Consider the following 8,493-nt stretch of genomic DNA (forward strand, 5'->3'; position numbering starts at 1 on the left):
CTTGAGGACTAATGTGCACCTGACCCAAGCCATAGTATTTTCAATTGCCTTATACGTAAAAAAAAAAAAAAAAATTTTTTTTTTTTGTTTATACGTGTGGGAAAGCTAAACAATGAATAAGGAAGACCAAAGAAGAATTGATGCATTTGAATTGCGGTGTTGATGAAGAATATTGTCAGAAGAATGAATAAATGTGTCTTGGAGGAAGTACAGCCAGAATGCCCCTTAGAAGCCAGGATGGTGAGAATTGTCTTATGTACTTTAAAAAAAAAAAAAAAAGTTTTTTTTTTTTTTTTATCAGGAGGGAGCTGTGCCTAGAGAAGGACATTATGCTTGGTAAAGTAGAGAATCAGCAAAAAAGAGGAAGACCCTCAAGGAGATGGATTGACACAGTGGCTGTGACAATGGGCTCAAACATAGCAACTATTGTAAGAATGACATAGGACTGGGCAGTGTTTCTTTCTGTTGTACATAAGGTCACTATAAGTCAGAACTGACTTGATGGCACTTAACAACATCAACAAGCCATCTTACTAAATTTATGTCCAGAAGACACTAGCTATAAAAGGAATTATGTTAGATGCTATCGTGTCAATTTTGATTGATGGTGGCCCCACGTGACAGAGTAGAACTGCCCCTTAGGGTTTTCTAAGCTGGAGTCTTTGCTGCTCATACTTAAGGTGGGAAAAGATGTGGCAGTCTGAGTCACTAAAGATTTGCAGCCTTGGAAACCCTGTGGGGCCATTCTTTCTACTCTGTCCTACAATGGGACTATGAGTCAGAATCAACTTAAATCTTTATGGGAGCACATCACCAGGTCTTTCTCCAGCAGAGCCCCTGGTGGGTTTAAACCACCAATCTTGCAGTTAGTAGGGAGTGCTTAACCATTGTGCCACCAGGGCTCCCTAAAAGGGAATATATGCTGGTAGAATCACACTTTTTTTTTTTCCCTGTAGGAACAGCATCAGCTGGGCCCTGAGGTATAAAAACAATAGCTAGGACAATCTTAAGATTGAAGTTGTCGAGAATTTCATTTTACTTGAATCCAAAATCAACAGCCATGGAAGCAGCAGTCAAGGAATCAAAAGACACATTACATTGGGCAAATCTGCTGTAAAGGACCTCTTTAAAGTGTTGAAAAGCAAAGATGTCACCCTGAAGACAGGTGCACCTGACTTAAGCCATGGTATTTTCAGTCACATCATATACATGTGAAAGCTGGACAAGGAATAAGGAAGACCGAAGAAAAATTTGGCGCCTTTGAATTGTGGTGTTGGTGAAGAATATTGACTATACCATGGACTGCCAAAAGAACGAATAAATCTGTCTCGGAAGAAGTACAACCAGAATGCTCCTTAGAAGCAAGGATGATGAGACTGCATCTTACATACTCTGGACATGTTGTCAGAAGGATCAGTCCCTGGAGAATGACATCATTCTTGGTAAAGTAGAGGGTCATTGGAAAGCAGGAGGACCTTCAACGAGATGGATTGACACAGTGGCTCCAACAGTGGGCTGAAGCATAGCGACGATTGTAAGGATGGTGCAGGACCAGGTAATATTTCGTTCTGTGGTATATAGGGTCACTATGTGTTGGAACCGACTCAACGGCACCTAACAATAACAACAACAACAATGGGACAATCTTGGAAAACAACTTTTAGGGAACCTTTCACATAAACAAATACTTAGAGCACAAAGACCCACTCATCTTTTTCTATTAGCATTTAGAAAAGAGTAAGATTTGTTGGGCCAATGAAGACCCTCTTGACTGTCATTACTGAAATTTGTAGCAATGATTATTAAGACAGACAATTCAAAATGTAGAATCATTTAGCAGTTTTTAGACAATCTGTGAAAGGGCAAAGCTTTTTATGATTTTATGCATTCGTAGTGTTAATATATACTGATGATTCTTGTTCTAGGGTAAAATCGCCACAAAGTTATAGTAAAGCAAAAAGACAGGTTTTATTGGCGTATGTTCAAAGAGGTCAACGTAGGAAATGGACAAGCGTGCTGCCAGAACCACATCTGCCAGAATCTAAGACATATTATAAATAGGCAAAAGAGGGAAAACAGACAAGCATGCTGCCAGAACCATGCCTATCTGAGGCAAGGGATATTACAGAACCATCAGTATATATTAACATCACAAAAGGAAAAAAAAATCATTGAAAGCTTTACCTTTTCACTGATTGGCTAAAAACTGCCAAATCTCTGTGATTCTGTATTTTGAATTGTCTTTCTTAATAATCGTTGGTACAAGTTTCAGTAAGGACAGTCCAAAGGGCCTTCATTGGTCCAAAAAATCTTACTATTCACTAAATGCTAATAGAAAAAGATTAGAGTGGAAAGTATGTGGCTCTTCTGTGCTCTATTTATGATTTGTTTATGTGAAAGTTTCCCTAAAAGTTGTTTTCCAAGATTGTCCTAGCTGTTATCTTTATACTTCCGGGCCCAGTTGATGTGTCCTTGTGAGTCCTTAAGAGTCCTTGTGAGTTCAGTTCCTGCTGGGTCACATTCTTTGCGCTCAAAGACAGGGAATAATGGCTGCAATATTGTCACTGAAATCATTCTGTAACATTCCTTGAACTCTGGCAGACATCGCTCTGGCAGCATCCTTGTCCGTTTCCCACTTTTGCCTATTTTTTAGTGTTCTTTGGACTTGGGCAGACATAGCATTGTCAGCATGCTTATCCATTTCCCACTTTTGTTTATTCTGTAACATTCCTTGGACTTGGGCAGACACGGCTCTGGCAGCTTGCTTGTCTATTTCCCACTTTTGCCTCTTTGAACATATGCCAAATAGAATCTTCTTGCTTTACTATAATTTTGTGGTGATTTTACCCTAGATCAAGAGGCACCCCAAGGGGTAACATTACATGAAAGTATGCCTTTTCCCAAAGTCTGATGAACACATGGTATTGTCTTCAAAATACCTTTGTCAATTTGATAGGCAAACTGGAATATTCTTGTTTTAATGTGCTGTTTGTTTTAATGTGATTACTAGCGTTAAAGTATCATTTTCAAACCAATGTAATCATGACTGTCAGGCAAATACAAAATAAATATGTACAAAATATTATAATTAATAATGGAATCAGAAACAAGTTATGATTCAAAGAGAATTTTAAAAAACTAGGGTATTTATAGGTTATTAAATAAAGAAATTTTAGTAGACCTGCTGAGTTAGATGTAAAACTGGTTAATGTTCAACATAAATACAAATATCCTAATAAAAATAAAATATGAATACAAACATAAATATCTGGGGTTATCTGGTCCACTGGACAGAAATTATGTGCCTCTCCACAGGACAACAATTAACTTCACTAAGCCTAGGTCCATTAATAATAAGTAATATTGTTTATATAAGTAATATTACTATAATAACACTTATAATAGTAAACGATGATGTGAACTAAGTACATTCTCCTAGGCAATTCTTGGACGGCCTTTGCCCTCATAGGATGTTGAAAGGATGTGTCTGTATTTTTCCTTTAAGTTTTATACTTTTTATATATTTACTAGCCTGTAGTTTTCTTCATTTGTGAATTTTCTATTCAACCTTTTTTTTTTTTCCCTTCCTGGTTCTACTATATTTGAATTATTAGAGTAGAAGAAGGTATTCACCTATAATTTGTAATGTATTCTCTGTTATTTAAAATGTATTTTACTGATTTATTTTTAAAAATTTTTTAGGATATTTAAAGTCCAAGAAAATTGTATTTTAGGCCTTATTTTGGATTACATATTATTATTATATTTCTTAATTGTGTCTCCTAGTATTTATAGTTTTTTTTTTTTTTTTTGGTGAATTATCTTATATCCTTTCAATTTGCTGCATTTTGGTAATTCTTTTGGTTATTTTCCTTGGATTTTCTAAACGTTTAACATTTCTTTCTTTTACCAATTCTCCTTCTTCTGTAATGGTATGAACACTTCCTAGTATGTAAAGTATGACATTAAAGGAGTTGGAGAGATGAAGTGGGCCCTTTGTATTAAGACCAATTGATCCATTGTTTCTCCAGGAAGTAAAGGGTTTGTGCCTGTATCTCTTCATACCCATCTCTGTCTCTGTTTTTGTCTTCATCCATGACTCTCTTCCAACCTGTTTTTACTCCAGGTGTTTGCATCCTCTCCTTTGCTCTAAGTCTTTCATGTTTATTCACACTTGATGCTGTTAACTGTTGTTTAGAACTTTGAACACATAATGAGACATTGTCAACAAAATGTGTCAAGATTTTAAAGTTCTACAACATTTTTTTTCCAGGAAACTTCCCATTTAAAAATGTGAAATTACAGTCTTTGAGGGGTTCTCCTGGGTTATATAATAAAATAAAGGTATAAAAAAAAAAAGGTATAAAGCATATAATAAATAAAAATGTATATCTTTGTTTTTTATCAAAAAAGCATACTCCCAATCTGTAGATAAGAACTGCTTTGGGTGAAGGGAAAGACAACACTCAATACAAGGAAGGTCAGCCTAATTAAACTGGATTAAAAGTAAAGAGGTTTCCGGGATAAAATGAAAGCTTCAAAGGTCAGCGAAGCAGGGGCTGGGGTCTGGGGAACTTGGTTTGAGGGGACTTCTAAGTCAATGGGCAAAACAATTCTATTATGAAAACACTCTGCATCCCACTTTGAATTGTGGCGCCTGGGGTCCTAAATGCCAACAAGCGGCCATCTAAAATACATTAATTGGTCTCAACCCACCTGGAGCAAAGGCAAAGGAAGAACACCAAGGTCACACGACAACTAAGAACCCAAGAGACAGAAAGGGCCACATGAACCAGAGACCTACATTATCCTGAGACCAGAAGAACTAGTTGGTGCCCGGCCACAATCGATGTCTGTCCTGTCAGGGAGCACAACAGACAACTCCTGAGGGAGCAGGAGACCAATGGGATACAGACCCCAAATTCTCATTAAAAGACCACACCTAATGGTATGATTGCGACTAGAGGAATCCCAGAGACAATGCTCCCCAGAACTTCTGATGGCACAGGACAGGAACCATCCCCGAAGACAAATCATCAGGCATGAAAAGGACTGGTCAGTGGGGGGGAGAGAGATGCTGATGAAGAGTGAGCTAATTAAATCAGGTGGACATGGGAGAATGTGTTGGCAACTCTTGACTGGAGGGGGGATGGGAAGATAGAGAGAGAGGGAAGATGGCAAAATTGGCACGAAACGAGAGACTGTAAGGGCTAACTCAATAGGGGGAGAGCAAGTGGGAGAAGGGAGTAAGATGTATGTAAACCTACATGTGACAGACTGATTGGAATGGTAAATGTTCACTTGAAGCTTAATAAAAATTAAAAAAAAAAAAAAGCATACTCCTCATTTCTCCCCCCTCACAATCCTATGACAATTCCCTTGGCCTGATGATCTCAGTCTAAGAATCCCCAGAACTCTAATGCATCACTGGGTCACCATCTTCTACTGTAGCTAATTAGATGTCTAGCTGTGTCTCTAATTGTGTTGTATGCCTTCTTGTCCTAGGGAGGGTGGGTGGTGGGATGTGGATAATATGCTTATGCACAAGAGGAAATTTAGTTTGGGGAACTTTTCTGGCTTTCTGACCATGATGCCATCCAGGGTCTTTTGCAGATAAGGTAGGTGGTGTACATAAAGAGAGGTGGTGGAGAGAGGTGGAACAGTTAATGGACTACAGTCTACCACAAGAACAGCTGCTTTCTCTGGTTTCCAAGCTTCCCACAAGGCAGGATGTAACAAAAGGAGCAGAAATTGCACAGGAAGGGGTAGTTAGGCTATTTGTATGGAGAAAGGCATATGAAAGCAAGTGAACTTGATTTTTAACAGGGATCCAGATTTGCGAATCAAGATATGAGAGAAAGATATTCACCATAACCTTACAATTATTGTCCCTTTTATCCCTGTTCTTTCTTCTATTTTCTCTATCTAGTGGTGTATTTTCGCTTCACTTGCTATATGGCCAGCATGTAATCTGGTCAAACAATATCAATATGACTCTAACCACTAAAGATTTCTGCCTCTTTTGTGATATTCCATTCTGCTCATTATGCCAAACAAATGTGCTACTAATATTCTAAATATTGAGTTCCTGTCCATTTCTGAGTAGTGTCAAAAAATGTTTGTGCTGACTTTTTCCCCAAGTTCATGATATCCCTCTTCAAAATGATTCTCAGTTGCTTAGAAAACTTTTTATTCAACACCTAACTGTTTATAGATTTCTTCCATCCCACAAATTTTCTACATGTAGTATATTTCCCTACTTTCCCACCATTTTTTTTAAAACTGCTGACCCATTATTGAAATTGTCGTTTCTAATCTTACCATCTCTACTTTGTTACCATTCATTATCTCTATACCATTTTGATTTTCTTTTCTGCTATTTTATTGCAACTGCTATCTTTATTGGCACTAACAATATCTCAGCTCTAAATCCATGTCTTTATCTTAATCTTTTCCTTTATAAAGACTCTCTGGCATAAGAAAATGACAGCCACCCATTACTTCTTTGACATTTCTTTCTTCCTTTTCTCCTGTTGCAGTGCATAGAAACTGAGCTTTTTCTTTTCCTTTATATTTTATTTATTTTGTTGCTGTTGTAGTAGAAACCAAGCCTTTCGGTAGTAAAAGTAACATAATGATGATGATGATGATAAACCAAAAAACCAAACCCACAGCCATTGAGTTGATTCTGACTCATAGTGACCCTATAAGACAGAGTAGAAACAACTACCCCATTGGGTTTCCAAGGCTCTAAATCTTCAACACAGTAGACTGCCACTTCTTTCTCCCATGCAGTAACTGATGGGTCCAAGCAGCTAAGCCTTGTATTTGTTCTTTTTTTGTCCATGTATGGCTCATTTATTAACTTTTTTTGCTATCTTTATATGCGTTCTTTTAAACAAATCTTTCTTTCTTGTGACTTCCAATTTTGGATGACTCCCAACTTTTCACCTCCAGCCGTGACCTCTCTTGCCTGTCGTTTATCATGATTTCTTTGTTGGTAAGTGGCCCACTGACTTTGCTAAATCTCTTATTGGCAACAAAAGTTTGGTATATTTTGATTCTTTCCAATTGCAACCAGTAGACTCTCTTTGTTTTTCTCCTCCCTTTATGTGCTTTTCTTTTTTGCTAATTTTCATGACTTTGAGAAGTTAAATCAATGGCCAATAGAAACCTTGGGTTGGGGTTTACCTATTTACCAGATGGAAATTTATAGCAAGAATATCAGGCATTCTCTTGTTGGAAGTGGTTGAAAAACATGTTAATGCTGTTTTAAATTTGGAAGCTCACTTTAGGCACGCTGGGTCTAGTGGGAAAAGATGGTAGACTAGGAAAACAGGAAGTGTGAAAAATAATGGTCCTGAGGAAATGGCTTTAAACTCAGAGAAATGTTATTAACCAGTCAAGAAATCTTTAGTATTTATCTCACTCTGTATTCTAGAAACAAAGGAGCCAGAAAAAAAATCATCTTTATCATCTTCAAACTTCTAATATATTTAGGGAGATAGGATCTATAAAAAGAAACCATCGAAGAATGATAGTAGCAAGGGATTTGCTCTAAGTAAGGGCCAGGATATTCTCTCCTCTCAGAGTACTTCCCCTCTCCTCTCAGCCTAGTGAACTTCTGTTAATTTTTAAAAGCTTGCACCATATCTTTTCTCCCAAAAAACTTTCTCTGAATTTCCCACCAGACACTTGTGTCCTTGGACAATGAACCCTTGGAACTTGACCTATGGTGCTATATATTGTGGGTTTTTGTCGGGGGGAGGGGGAATTATTTAACTTCTGATTAAATTTTAAGTTTCCTGACTTGTAGAAGTGAGAGATGGAAGAGATTAATATGAACTGGAGTTCCGGGGGAACTTTTTGTGAAGGAAATGGGATTTTATTTAACCTTTAAAGGATATATAGGATTAGAAATTTTCTGTAGCACACTGTCCAATATGTAACTACTAGCCACTTGTAGCTATTGAGCACTTGGAATGTGACTAGGGCAACTGAAGATTTTTAATCTCAGCTAATTACCGCATGTAACTAGTTACTACCTAGAAGATCTAGACTTTGGCTTATCTATTTTCACTCTATTTTTTTTTATGTGTAGAATCCGAATCCATATCTGGACGGTGAAATCTAGAATATTTTTCAATAACTGGTTGTTTGTCCCTTATTGGATGACTACTTTCTCCTTTGGAAATAAGCAGTATGGATTAGATAATCTCTAGAGAGGCTTGGGGGGTAATAGTTTTATGGCAGATTTCACTCATCATGCACAACTGAGGTGTGCGTATGTGTGTGTATATACAAGCACACATATTAAAAGGCAAACTTGCAATCCTTTTTCTCTATTGCTGAGTTTCTCTTACCCTTTCCTTTCAGTTCCAGGTCTGAGGCTTCTGTGCACTCATGCGTTTTCATTTTACTAGCCCTTTACTGTTTTTCTGCAAGCTCTCTCGTTCCTCAACTCACCTCACCTTTTAGCAGCATGCCCGCCTG

Source organism: Elephas maximus, chromosome 10 (assembly GCF_024166365.1).
Source record: "Elephas maximus indicus isolate mEleMax1 chromosome 10, mEleMax1 primary haplotype, whole genome shotgun sequence".
In the NCBI taxonomy this organism is placed as follows: Eukaryota; Metazoa; Chordata; class Mammalia; order Proboscidea; family Elephantidae; genus Elephas; species Elephas maximus.